This window comes from Entelurus aequoreus, linkage group LG07 (assembly GCF_033978785.1).
Source record: "Entelurus aequoreus isolate RoL-2023_Sb linkage group LG07, RoL_Eaeq_v1.1, whole genome shotgun sequence".
Lineage (NCBI taxonomy): Eukaryota > Metazoa > Chordata > Actinopteri > Syngnathiformes > Syngnathidae > Entelurus > Entelurus aequoreus.
This window is the reverse complement of record NC_084737.1, coordinates 17,943,678-17,953,677: the sequence shown is the minus strand read 5'-3', so window position 1 is coordinate 17,953,677 and position 10,000 is coordinate 17,943,678. Positions and strand designations below refer to the sequence as shown.

The 10,000-nt window shown below is 31.8% G+C and overlaps 1 protein-coding gene across 1 annotated transcript in view; it reads right to left on the bottom strand.

Moving 5' to 3' along the window:
* The window catches only part of fgd (faciogenital dysplasia), a 150,921-nt gene extending 148,544 nt beyond the window's left edge, over nt 1-2,377 (bottom strand). The window contains exon 1 of the mRNA XM_062052759.1: nt 2,293-2,377. The gene's annotated coding sequence lies outside the window, so the exon portion shown is untranslated. The remainder of the gene's footprint in view (nt 1-2,292) is intronic.
* Nucleotides 2,378-10,000: the final 7,623 nt, after the last annotated feature.

The following is a 10,000-nucleotide window of genomic DNA, read 5'->3' as shown; positions in this document are numbered from 1 at the left end:
CTACTTTTTTTTTACCTAATTTGGCATGAATACACCTCAGCGTCAAATATTTTACTACTTAAAGAATGCTACCTGTTAGCATGCTAATGTGAGTAGGCCACTTTTTTCCCTCAAATTTCATAGGTATACACCAATGTCATATTTTGGTACTTGATGCATGCTAACGTTAGCATGCTAGCATTTTTAAAACATATTTTTAGGTATACATCCCAGAGTCATGTTATTTGGTACTTGATGCATAATATAGTTAGCATAGCATGCAAGCTATTTTTACCTAATTTGGCAGAAAAACACTTCAGCGGCTAACATTTTCATACTTGATGAATGCTACCTGTTAGCATGCTAATGCCAGCAGGCAAGCTTTTAAAAAAATAAAAAGTATAGGTAAACACCAGTATCATATTTTGGTACTTGATGCATGCTAACGTTAGCATGCTGGCATTATTTAAACATTTTTCATGTATTCATTGCAGAGTAATTTATTTTGGTACTTGATGCATATTACAGTTTTAACATGCTAACTATAGCATGCCAGTTTTTTTTTAACCTAATTTGGCATTAATACACCTTAGCGTCAAATATTTTCCTACTTAAAGAATGCTACCTGTTAGCATGCTAACACTAGTAGGCTAGGTTGTTTTTTTTTTACCAAATTCTATAGGTAACCATCAGTTTCATATTTTGGTACTAGATACATGCTAACGATAGCATGCTCGCCTTTTGAACACATTTTTTAAGGTATACATCGCAGAGTAATATGTTTTGTTACTTGATTCATGCTATGGTTAGCATTTACTATAGCCTGCTTTTTTGTAACCTAATTTGGCACCTCAGCGTCAAATATTTTCATACTTTATGAATGCTACCTGTTAGCATGCTAATGCTAGTAGGGCAGCTTTTTTTTTTTTTTTTAGCAATTTTTATAGGTAAACACTGGTATCATATTTTGGTACTTGATGCATGCTAATATTAGCATGCAAGCATTTTTGACAATTTTTTTCAGGAATACATGACAAAGTAATATATTTTGGTACTTGAGACATATTATAGTTAGCATTTTAGCATGCTAACATTAGCATGCCAGCTATTTTTTAGCTAATACTAGATACGGTAGGTCTTTATTGTCTTTGCACAAGTACAACAAAACTTTTTTTTCAGCACAAACTCGTTCAAAATGAGAAAAACAGTGTACAGGGTTACAGAACAGGAACGCTGATGGTTCGCCACAAGGCGCCCTGGAAAAGATGGGAAAAAGGTCAACGCTGGGGAAGGATGAGTAAAAAAAATACAATCGACTGGGCTCCAAAAGGGGCCCAGTCTGGAGTGGGAAAAAAACCTCCGGAGCAAAGCACATATACATATTACAACGTACATCTCGAGATATCTAGCAACAGAGGGGAGGGAGTGGGGGCCATGGTGGCAGGCTGCAGCTCTCAGGCGCTGCCCATCCGTCCATCACATTTGGCAGGTGTAACATTAGCATGCGAGCATTTTTAACACATTTTTCAGGTATACATTGCAGAGTAATATTATTTGGTACTTGAAGCTTGCTATAGTTAGCATTTTAGCATGTTAACATTAGCATGCTAGCTCCTTTTAATCTAATTTGGCGGGAATATACCTCAGCTACCTGTTAGCATGCTTATTTAACACATTTTATAGGTATACACCAGTGTAATACTTTGGTACTTGATGCCTGCTAAAGTGAGTATGCTAACATTTTTAACACATTTTCCAGATATAAATAGCATAGTAGTATATTTTGGCATTTAACGCATGCTACAGTTAGAATTGCATGCTAGATTTTTTATTTAGTTAATCTAGCAGGTAGACACTATCGTGTCATATATTTTGGTATTTCACTAATGCTAACTGTAGGCAGGCTATTGTTAGCATGCTAGCTTTTTTTTAGCTCATTTTGCTGATATTTTTTGTTACTTGACGCGATCAGGCCAGAGCTCTTCAGCATTCACACAAAACCTCTTCCGATATTGCATTTTCTACTTTGTTGACGTCGTAGTGCGTCACACACACACACACACACACACACACACACACACACACACACACACACACACACACACACACACACACACACACACACACACACACACACACACACACACACACACACACACACACACACACAAGTTACCCTCATGCTTGTGTGTGTTCCTACCACAAACATCCTAAAAACATCCCTAAAAAGCATAATTAGCGTAAGAAAGGTTGACTGGCGTGATCATTCCTCTTGGAAACATTACAAATATTTTTCTCGAAGGTGGCGCTCACCAAAAAGTCCATTTTCCTGCAAGCAGGCTTTGTTCTGTCCTGCATCAGCTGAGAGGCTCGCTGCCTTTATGAATCATAAACACGTGCTATCATCATAGGACACCAGCTTTTATATGAAACATAAATCCATAAATCCTCCTACACAAGCCGGAGCCTATCACAGCTGACTCTGCACATACACATACACACATATACATATATATAACATATCTCCAGGCCAGTAGGGGGGAGTAATGAGCTTGTCTCACACATATTAGATTCTTCTTGAACATGTTTTACGCTAAAACCTTTATATATCCATATATCATACAACCTGTTAGGGGCAGGTCCTTGGAGGTGGGAGGGGCCTATATATATATATATATATATATATATATATATATATATATATATATATATATATATATATATATATATATATATATATATATATATATATATATATATATATATATATATATATATATATATATATATATATATATATATATACTGTATATATATATATATATATATATATATATATATATATATATATATATATATATATATACTGTATATATTTCATATATAATTAAAAAGGCTAAACATATATATGTGAATATATATATATATATATATATATATATATATATATATATATATATATATATATATATATATATATATATATATATATATATATATATATATATATATATATATATATATATAATTAAAAAGGCTAAAAATATATATGTGAATATGAAAAAGTGATTTTACATACGGCAAAAATAAATGAAAAACTATGAAAAAAATAATCAGGGGCGGACAAAAAAATCGATTCGCTATTCTTATTCTCATTTCAAGTCTATTCATATTTTTCGACTTTTTTCTTTTCTTTTTTTTTTTTAAAAAGAATCCATTTTTAAAAATGGCCATCTCCAAACATCCAGATGAAGCGTTTCTAACCAAAGTTTCGTCATAATTATTATTCCAAATGACACAATGTCAGAATGGTGTTGACTTGAGAATCGGTTTTTGAGTCGAATCGTCACCCCGGGAGTCGAATCAAGTAGATATAATAGGGATGTTAAGGCCTGCAAAGCCACCCCTGCCACCCCGAGAGGGACAAGCAGTAGAAAATGGATGGATGTAACGATTGTAATCGACTATAAATAAAGCTTTGATTTATGTTCGGTTGTTTCGATTATTCCTTTGATGCGTGTAACTACACACTGATGAAAATATAATATTATATATACAGCCCTTTGAGACACTTGTGATTTAGGGCTATATAAATAAACATTGATTGATTGATGATTGATATATATATATATATGTATATATATATATATATATATATATATATATATATATATATATATATATATATATATATATATATATATATATATATATATATATATATACACACACATATATATACAGATACATATATACATATATATATATATATATATATATATATATATATATATATATATATATATATATATATATATATATATATATATATGTATATATATATATATATATATATATATATATATATATATATATTATATATATATATATATATATATATATATATATATATATATATATATATATATATATATATATATATATATATATATATATATATATATATATATATATATATATATATATATATATATATATATATATATATTTATGTCCTGGGATAGCCGTCACGCATGAATGACGTCATTGCTGCAGTGTTGTGTCACGTGTTGACGGGATTTTCCTCAATGTGTGTCGTAAAAATGTGCCATCCATCCATCCATTTTTTACCGCTTGTCTCTTTTAGAGTTGTTGTCAACTCCCACTGCTTTTATTTCTCTTCTGAAATGTGCGTGCACGTGCGTGTGGGTGCACTAAGGAGATCCATGTGACGTGCGTGTGCGTGTGCGTGTGCGTGCGTGCGTGCGTGCGTGCGTGCGTGCGTGTGTGTGTGTGTGTGTCCTCCTGAGAGCAGCTGATCCTGTCTCACTGCCTCCTCACGGATTCATCACATGTTGAAAGCCATACAAAGATTCTTTGTGGACATCTGCCTAATAAAAGTGATTTTTCTTAGATAAATGAGTCGACTATATTATATTCATTCTTTATTTGTTTTGTTTTTTTCACCAAAACATATCTGGCAAAAAGAACAGTTTAAATAAACAATTATACATACCTACAGTACATTATTTATAAAATATATCTTCGTCTGACGACTGAAAATATATTTAAATCTTTTTTGATACACTTGATTATTAAAACATGTTTTACTGTTACATGTTTACTATATATTCACATTATTCAACATTATTTTGACATCAGTTTCTCTGTTGGCACTCCATCCGTTGTGTTTTCTGGCGAAAAGCAGTCGCCTGAAGTACTGTTGAATTCTGGGTAACGTAGTTTTATATCACATCACAAATCGGCCTTAATAAAAGACAACGCAAACATGGCGGCTCTTGTTCTGATTTCAATTTGATTCCCACTCCCAGTAAACTATTTATTTTGTATCGTCCCAATCACGTGATTAATAGTTAAAAAAACAAACAAAACAATGCTCTAATTACAAAAAAAAGGGTGGTTTTTTTACTCCAAAGAATAGTATAGACTTTGCTACTCACGCTTGACTCAAATACGTTATAGTGACATGCAGTGGTTGTTTTTGTTATTGCACACAGTAAGTAATGACGTCATGGTAAAAGGATGTCCCACTGACCTACATAATTATTAGAATAATGAAAATCCATCCATCCATTTTCTACCGCTTGTCCCTTCTGAGGTTGCGGGGGGTGCTGTAGCCTATCCCAGCTGCACACAAAATGATAATAATGCTTATTATAATAATAACAACAAAAATAATAGTATTATAATAATAATAGTAATGATAACAATATTTATAATAATAAATAATTATAATCTGTAAAATAATAATAATGATAATGATGATTATAATAACAATAATAATAACAATGATTTTTATAATCATAACAATAAAATAATTGTATCATTATAATAATAATTATAAAAATATTAACAATGACATTCATGATAATGAATAATAATATGTATCATTACAAATGACAATAATAATAATAATGATTATAATAACAATAATAATACAATTATTATTATAATAACAAAAATAAAAATGATACCTTTATAATAATAATTTAACAATATTAATAATGCCATTTATAATAACGAATAATAATATTTATAATAATAAATAATAATAATAATAATAGTAATAATAGTTATGCACCCCCCGCGACCCCAAAAAGGGACAAGCAGTAAAAAATGGATGGTATATGATGATATAATAACAACAATAATAATAATATAATAATTATAATAATAATAATAGAATAATAGTATTATTATTATAATAATCATAACAATATTAACAATGACATTCATTATAATGAATAATAATAATGTTTAAAAAATATATACATATAATAATAATGATTATAACAATAATAATTATAATGATTATTACAATAATAATTCAATTATAATGATTATTATAATAATAACAATAAAATAACTGTATTATTATAATTATAACAATATTAATGACATTCATAATAATGAATAATAATAATATTTATAATAAATAATAATTATGATTATAATAACAATAATAATAATATGATTATAATAGTACTAAAAGTAATAATATGAATAATTTAAAAAAAATTACAACAGTAATAATAATTATATTAAAAATAGTAATAAATAATAATAAGAATGATTTAAAAAAAGGAATAATGTTTGTTACATCCGTCACCACATAACTTGCTAGCATGTCCAACAAACACGTGAAACAATTATATTAGCCAACACGTGCACATGTAAATGTAGCTTAAAACTTCATAAGTTTAGTTGTGTGATGAACGATTGTCACTAAACACATCTTCAAGCTATGCAAAATGTTGACATCATCCTTGACCGTTTCGGACAGGAAGTGCTGCTCACAGAACAAAGTCCATGACGGCCGTGTGGGCGTGTCCCTGCATGGGGACTCCCAGGAAGGAGGGACATAAAGGAAGGAACAGGAAGTTGCTATTAAAAGTCGTTTAATCAGTTTTTTTTGTCAATTCATTCGTTTGCGTGGACCAATTATGTTAATTTCAGTTATTTGAAAGAACTACAAATCCACGTTTTTCTTAGATGTGTGTGTTGCTCTTCGACACCGGAAAAAAACAGTTTTCAATTTTGTATATTTCAAAATAAAATTCAAATAAACCTGTCGTTGTTTTAAATTCCCGTTCATAGGAGGAAAACTCGTAACAAAAACATAGACTGACTTTTAATTAACATACAGTGAGGATGTTTTTTTTCCATTTCGCCATGACGTCACGGGCTCATGTGCCGCACCGTGGCAAATGTAACAGGAGCTCCGATGGCCATAAATTGACTCAGCACCACCACCTGTCGTTGTGGAGTAGAAATTACAGGTGCAGGTGTGTGGCTCATGCAGGCTGGAATATTACTGCCAAAAGTTTTAACATGAAGAAAATGTTTTTTTTAAATTTGCGAATCGTTTTTTTACTTGAAGAAAGTTGTTTAATTTTAACCTGTGAAATATTATTAGGTATATATTTTTTACACTTGTGAATCGTTTTTTAATTAAAGAAATTGTCTTTTCACTTGCAAATCGTTTTTTTAATTAAAAATATGTTTTTATTCTTGAATTATTTTTTTTAAACTAAACCCTATTTTAATTGAAGAAATTCGTTTTTATAGCTGAATCTTTTTTTTAAATGTTTTTTTAACTTACAAATCGTTTTTTAATCGAATATTTGTTTTGTACTTGTGAATCGTTTTTAAATGTAATATTTTGTTCACACTTGTGAATTGCTTTGTAATTGAAGATATTGTCTTTTTCCTTGCAAATCTTTTTTTAATTGAATTTTTTATTTATTCTTGCATGTTTTTTTTTTAAAAATTTTTAAAGTAAATCCTTTTTTTATTGAATAAAATTGTTTTTATAATTTTATCTTTTTTATTTATTTTTATTTTTTTTACTTACAAATCGTTTTTTAATCATTTATTTTTTATACTCGGGAATCGGTTTTTAGTTAGAGAAACATTTTTTAATTTAAGAAATTAGTTTTTCTCTTGTGATCGTTTTTAATTGAAGACAATAATTGTTTTGCTTGCATGTGTTTTTCTTTTGTGTTTTTTTTTACATGCACAAATAGTTTTTTACTTGAGGAAAATAGCTTTTATACTTGAAGAAAATTGTTGTTATACTGCAGGAATTATTTTATTCACTAATAATTAGCATATTCTACATTTCCTGAACACCCTGCAAATCCTGTTCTACACCTGTACCACCTGTATCTACCTGCATCACCCTCCACAATATGGCCACCAGCCATCTTGTTTCAAGGTGTTCCTATTTACTCTTCTCTGCTCACACGTTGTTATCATTACGTCATGCCTTTGCACCTGTGTGACCCCGCCCCCTTGTCCAAATCCCCCCAAACTTGTCCCAATCATGTGTTTGTCTGACTATTATATTTTGAATGTTATTAAAGGATTAAAATATGAGTTAAAAAAAAAAGAAAGAAAGAAAAAAAAAGAAGAAAATACTTAGTAATATACTGCTAAAAAACATATGACACATGTTCATAAAGAGATTGCGTTGCCATAGCGACGCGTCCTAGGTGCGGTGAGGCTCCGAGACGTCAGGTGACGTGCGGCTCAGAGACGTCACGTCATAGCGCTGTGTGCGTTTGAATGAAAGGCAGCGTGCTCTGATTGGTTGATGCTGACTGACGTCACGAGCCTAAAAGTTGGTGGTAGTGATGTGAAGTTCGACATTAGGATGTTGCCTCTTTGCACATCTTCAAAATTTAACAACTTTGACATCTTCATCATTGCTTGTTTGGCCAACAGCAATTATTCAACTATGACAACATGTTTTATTTCAGCATGCAACTGACAATGTTCGTGGCCAGGGAAGCAACCTATGACAAAATAAATGTATTTTTCTGTTCCGCAATATTAATACAGTAGCCTGAAAGAAATGTTATAGAAGCCACTTGTATTTCTACATACCTTTCGGGGACGGAAGACATTTATTTTAGCTCGGTAGGTATAACATTCGTCTGCCATGCGGTCTATGAGGGTTCGACTCCCGGTCAGACCTGCCAATTTGTGAAATGTCTTGATTATTTTGTCAATGAGCTTTGTTAATTTATGACTTTTAACTATAGACTTATTCATTTACGTGTAACCAATGTAGTGGTTGTACACAGATGTGTGCATCAATATTAGAATCATAAAACGCATTTTTTTAATCCACAAAATAATACATTTTCTAATGTTTCTGAAGAGGGGATGACAATAGCGACACATTTGCAAACGTCACAAACAAAGGAACAATGAAACAAAGAAAGGCATCAAAAAAGCTTTGTTCGTCACTTAAACTTAAAGTGAAATGACTTTTACACGTTTTAAATCAAAGAGTTTTCTGTTTCTTGACAGGAAGTTGTACCAGTGTGTTTTATTTTGACAGTTTTTGTGGAAGTTGCAATGCACGCTGGGAAACTGTACCTCCGGGTCTGGTTGACGAACACAGCATGATGTAACTTGTTGTGTTTTTAGCCTTCATACCCGTCATTAAGCAATGTCTGTACGTAAATAATTGATCAGAAAGCTAAAGCGACAAGATTGCATAACTTTTTATGTGCGTTATCAGAGATCGTTTGTGTGACGAATTAACTGCGGTCTTGTGGATGTGCGTTTGTCGCCATCTAGTGGTTCATTTGGGTTCAACAACCTGCCTGTTTGTCTCACATTCATTTGTAACGTCATTGCGTCATTCTACAATTGTTTATGCAAATTATTAAGACATTGTTTATGCAAATTATTAAGACAAAGTATGTATTGTTTATGCAAATAACGCAGACATGAAAATATAAAGCATTTAAGGTAAAATCATTGTCTTTTGCTTGTTATTGCAGTTTCACTCAGGAGCCAGTTGCATGTGTCAACAATTAAGGATAATAAAGATGCTCTGATCCTCCGAGAAGTAAACATATGAATATGAATATGCTTGATTTTGTACGTGTATTGAATTTGCATATGTGGATCGCTTTTTTGCTTTTGTGTAGACCTACCACCTACTCAGTGGCCTAGTGGTTAGAGTGTCCGCCCTGAGATCGGTAGGTTGTGAGTTCAAACCCCGGCCGAGTCATACCAAAGACTATAAAAATGGGACCCCATTACATCCCTGCTTGGCACTCAGCATCAAGGGTTGGAATTGGGGGTTAAATCACCAAAAATTATTCCCGGGCGCAGCACCGCTGCTGCCAACTGCTCCCCTCACCTCCCAGGGGTTGAACAAGGGGATGGGAACTTTAAACCAGATGCACGAATAAATATGACCTACACACTCCCCTATTGCACTGATAATAGATCAGTATCTACATCGGGGCATTGATAAAATAAAATAAGCAGCTAGCGCGGTCTTTCAGATTAACTGGATAAATTAGCATTAGCTAATACAATGCTAACGTACGCTAGCATGCGTTCTCTCTGTAAAGATATGTATTGTTTTGGTGCATATAATGCATATAATGCTCTGTGACCCAGACCGCTCTGGCTGCAGTGTCCTCTGCTGGTTGTTCAGGGGTGTGTATGTCACATTTATTTGTGCATCTGGTTT